Source organism: Zingiber officinale, chromosome 5A (genome assembly GCF_018446385.1).
Source record: "Zingiber officinale cultivar Zhangliang chromosome 5A, Zo_v1.1, whole genome shotgun sequence".
In the NCBI taxonomy this organism is placed as follows: Eukaryota; Viridiplantae; Streptophyta; class Magnoliopsida; order Zingiberales; family Zingiberaceae; genus Zingiber; species Zingiber officinale.
In genome coordinates, this window is record NC_055994.1 from 15,907,631 (window position 1) to 15,912,900 (window position 5,270).

A 5,270-nucleotide genomic window follows, 5' to 3' on the forward strand; every position below is an offset into this window, starting at 1 on the left:
TGTCGTGGGGCCGTGTGGCGCCCGATTTCCTCCTCTAGTTAAACCTTCCTTCATGAATTGAAAGGGGATCTCTCCCCCTTTGGGAGAAGGCAAGATTTGGTGGTTTCCTCCCATTCTTGGGAGGATTTCTGGGCGATTCTAAGGGAGTTCTTGACGATTTCGACTCCGGAGCGAGGATTGGATCCGAAGACGAGGCTTCTTCGTAGATAAGTTTTCTCCTTCCCCTTTTCTTGGTTTCTTGGATTGGGGATTTAAGAAATGCTTGTAAACTTTATTTCTTCGGGTATTCTTCCTCGATTCATGGAGTAGATCTTGTATTCTAGGATTAAGGGAGTATTTGTATGATGGATTGATGTAATCTCTTATGGATTTACCATTTTCTTGTTTCAATGACATTATCTTGCTTGTATCAATTAGATCTTGAATGATTAATGGTGATTTGTGCTTAATTCTCATTCTTGATTGATTGTTTGGATTTCTTGTGGACTTTGTAAAGATAAACTCTCACTCGATCATCCTAGGGATCCACGTGACAGGTGCAAGCCCGTGTAAGGACGTTTGAGAGATAATCTTGAAGAGGAAATAGGAATATTCAAGAGAGTAGGATGGATTTTGTGATTAGTTTCTTGTATCTTGATAGATTAATAAGTTGTGGGCTTCTATGTTGATATCCGAGGAAGGCATAGTAATAGGTGTGCTTCTGTGTAAGGACAACGTAGGTTCACGTCTAATTGATCATATTTAGATACATTTCTCAGTTCTTAGCCGGTTATCTATTGCAAGAGAGAACCGACAACTTTCTACAAGTGTTTGGCAATTGAGGGATAAGAATTGGTGAACCATTTACATTCAAGAAACCTTACAAAGAAACCGAAACTCCTAGAATCTCCCTTTATCATAACCCAAAACACTAAACTCTTGTTTGTTGATCTTTAATATTAGATTTGTTTACTTTCACTTTGCATTTGAAACGATTGGATAGTTTTTTAGCTAATTCGCATTGAGACATTTCTAGTGCTTATTCCAGTCCCTGTGGATACGATAATCTTTTATATTACTTGCGACATTTCCGTACACTTGCGAAGCGTAACAAGTTTTCGCTGCCGGGGACTGCGCTATAACATTAGGAATTATCAATTGAGTTAGACTAAACATAACATTTGTTTTCCTTTCATATTGCATAGTTGTAACTAATCATTAGATTTCTGTTTTTACTTTCTCGTATAACTTTTACTTCTTGTTAATTCTTTTTGTACAAATTTAATTCTGCATTTTTGATTCTTTTATTTTTCTTTTTCTGTTGAATTGTCATTTGCTATCTTGTTCTTGTGTATGAGAAGATCTAACTTTGCAGGGGAATTCTTTCCTTTTGACCCTGAGATTGACAGAACTTTCCATAAAAGAAGAATTCTGCAAAGGCAAATTGAAGAACAGGAACATTTGAACATGGCGAATAGACCACTCAAGGATTATGCAGCACCCTATGCAAGAGATTTTCGATCTAGTATTTCAAGACCTTCAGTGGAAGCTAATAACTTTGAGATCAAACCCGCAATTATATCTATGGTGCAGCAGAACCAATTTGGTGGAGGACCTCATGAAGATCCCAATCAACACTTAGAGATCTTTTATGAAATATGTGGTACCATGAAAATGAATGGAGTTCCTTCAGACGCAGTTAGATTATTATTATTTGGGTTTTCTTTAAGAGATAGGGCAAAGCAATGGCTAAATTCTTTGGCCCCTAATAGCATCACCACTTGGGAGCAGTGTGAGCAACAATTTCTTGATAAATTCTATCCACCAAGCAAAACAGCTCATATGAGGAATTTAATTGCAAGCTTCAAGCAGACCGACTCAGAATCTCTCTTTGAAGCATGGGATAGATATAATAGTATGCTCAGACAATGCCCACATCATGGGTTGGAAAGATGGTTGGTGTTCCACACTTTTTATAATGGTATCAATTATCATACCAAAGTGTCCCTTGATTCAGCTGCTGGAGGGGCACTTATGAACAAAAGTTTAGATGAAGCTGAAGAAATTATTGATAGTGTAGCACAAAATCATCATCAATGGGCAAATGAAAGAAGTGGTGGCTATTCTTCTGTAGACCCAACAATTAAAGCATCAGGGAAGTTTGATGTAGATGCACTCTTTTGTCTGCAAAATTGGACGCTCTTACAAAAAAATTTGAGAATATGGGGACTAGTGCTAATATGGTCAATGCTATTGGTACACCTTGTGAAGTATGTGGGAGTTCAGAGCATTCAAATGACTCATGTCCATTGGGAGCTATCACTGCACAAATCAATCAACTTGAACAATGTGATGCAATCATGAGTTATAATCAAAGGCAGAACAACCCATACTCAAATACTTATAACCCTGGATGGAAGAGTCATCCAAATTTTTCTTACAGAAATAATCAAGATCAAGGACCATCTATGGGGGCAAGACCAAATTTTCAAGCTGGGCAACAAAATTTTCAACATCTATCTTCTCAAGGCTTACCAAAGTCAAATATTGAAAAGATACTTGAAGAAATTATCTCAAGTTAGAATGAAATGAAGCAAGATTTAGCAAAGCTCATTCAGAGAATGGATAATTCTGAAAAGCATCAAAAGATCCAGGATAGTCAAATTGCCCAACTAGCTTCCTCATCATCCAGAGCACCAGGACAACTTCCAGGAAAACCTGATGTGAATCCTATGGAGCATTGCAATAGAATTGAGCTTAGGAGCGGACGGACCTTGGGAGACTCCCAAGTGACTGCTCCAAAAGGGATACAAAAAGAAGAAGAGCTCTCTCCTCTTATACCAAATCGAATTCAAGCTAATGAGGAGAGTACCATTGAGGTTAAAGAGACTCTTCCACTGAACCATCAGAGCAAAGCTGTCCCTTTTCCTCAGAGACTTACAATGCTCAAGAAAGATGAAGAATTTGGCAAGTTTTTAGAAAAAGTTAAGGAAATTTGTGAAGAGGTACCTCTTATTGATGCTATTCTTCAAATGCCTAGATTTGCCAAATTCCTGAAGGATCTCATGTCAAACAAGAGAAGAAGAGGAGAGGTTGAGACCATTGCGCTTAGTGAGGAATGTAGTGCTATTTTTGAGAAGAACACTTCCCCAAAACTAAAGGACCCAGGGAGCTTTTATATTCCTTGCAGCATAGGAAAAGAATTTTTTGAAAAAGCTTTTTGTGATTTGGGGGCAAGTGTTAGCCTCATTCCCTATTCAATTTGTAATAAATTAGGTCTCAAAAACATTAAACTTACTACTATGGCACTTTAACTTGCCGATCATTCCTGCAGGTACCCTTTGGGTATTATAGAAGATGTGCCAGTAGAGGTGGATGGGAATGTTATTCCCACAGATTTTGTTGTGTTGGACATGGAAGAGGACCCTAGGATTCCTATCATATTAGGAAGACCTTTCCTTGCTACAACTGGAGCTATAATTGATGTCAAAAATCATAAGCTTTCTTTGGTAATTGGTAAGGAAAGGTTGGAATATGATTTATCTAATATCTCTAACCATGTCTCATCTCTTTTAAATGCTTGTAGCAGGACAAGCATTTATAAACTTGAGGAATGGAATTTCCATCCTCATGGAAGGCCACCAAACGAAGGAGACAATGTGGTGGAAGATGTTGGGAGAAGATCTCCCAACAAAAACGAAAAGTATATCTGTCCTCCAAGGGCGAGGAAAAGAAGTGAATGATCAAGTTTGGTCGAGCTAAAGACCTTAAACAAGCGCTTCTTGGGAGGCAACCCAAGGGTTCTTTTAGTTAGTTTTGATTTGTATTTTAATTTATTTTAGTTTGATGCATTCTTTTGATTTTGTTTTCAGGTTAGGTGCAAAATAGAGCCCGGCCGTGTGCTATACACGGCCGGGCAAAGGTTGCAGAGAAGGGAAGTGCTTGGGCCGTGTCATCCAGACACGGCCGTGTAAAGAATCCCGAGGAGAAAAAGATCTAGGCCGTGTCCCAAACACGGCCGTGCAAAGAATTTCGAGAAGAAAGATGGAGAGGCCGTGTCCCAGACATGGCCGTGCGAAGAATCCAGAGAAGGAAGAGGGGGAGGCCGTGTGGATCTGCACGGCCCGTGTAGGGGAGCTATTAAAGTCTTCTTTCTACCTCACACGGCCAGATCTTGGCCGTGTTCCGCACACCCCCAACTCTCCAAAACATCTCTTTCTCTCTTAATCTCTTAAAAACTCCTCTCTAATCTCTCAAGATCTCTTAGATCTGGATTCTCTTCCTCTCTAAGACTTGGACTTTTCATTCTCCTAACCTAAGATCTTTGCTCTTTGAAGTTTTATTCTTTGAGTTTTATTCTTCCAACCCTAGATAATTCTTCCCCTATCTAAACTCATCAAGATGTCCAACATTTTGAAGAAACTTCACAAAAGAGGTGGTGGATCCAGTGGGGACAAAGAGGAGGAGCCATCAAGGGACAAAGGAAAACAACCAGTGAAGGGAAAAGGCAAAAGGACTTCACGCAACGAAGGTAATGACAATGAATTCAATATTGTATTTAGAAATGATGATCAAGTAACTAGATTTGCAATTCTTGTCAATAGAAAGATAGTGTGTACTAGATATATGGACCCAACTGTTCTTGATATGCTTGGAATTAGGGAAGATGTAGATTTGATGATTGGGTTTTTGGATTGGAGTGATATTATGTACACACATTTGCCTATATATCCTCATCTTGTTTTGAAATTTTTAAGTTCATTAGATGTCCATTTTACTAATGAAGATGATTATTTTGGAAAAATCTCATTTAGACTAATGAATCAAGAATTTCTATGGACATTTAGTGACTTTAATTCTTGTTTTGGATCAACCACCGGGAGCCCTCGTAGGTTTAATCCAAGGTTTAATTGGAATCATTTTTGGAATGCAATAACTGGGTTAGATCAACCTTATGAGCCTTCAAGAGCTAAGGCCTCCAATATGCAAAACCCCATCTTTAGGTATCTACATAGAGTCATGAGTAAAACTATTTTTGGTAGGGGAGAGAGTGATGGGGTAGTTAAAAAGATAGAGCTTTATGCTTTATGGGTTATGCTTTATAAGGTTGAATTTGATTCTGGTTTTCATTTTGTTCAAACCTTATTAAGATCTGCTAGGGCATCATTGGGATCAATTGTTTTTGGTGGTTTGATTACCCGAATAGCTTATAATTTAAATCTTGATGTTGATGGGTTGGAAATAATTCATGGTAATGATATGATTGACATTGATGCATGTCTTGCTATGAA

At 38.4% G+C, this 5,270-nt stretch overlaps 1 non-coding gene across 1 annotated transcript; it reads right to left on the bottom strand.

Moving 5' to 3' along the window:
- Positions 1 to 1,819: 1,819 nt before the first annotated feature.
- On the bottom strand, positions 1,820 to 1,925 carry LOC121983549. The gene has a single exon (XR_006112590.1). It is a non-coding gene; the product is annotated as a small nucleolar RNA R71 (small nucleolar RNA).
- Between the last annotated feature and the right edge of the window lie 3,345 nt (positions 1,926 to 5,270).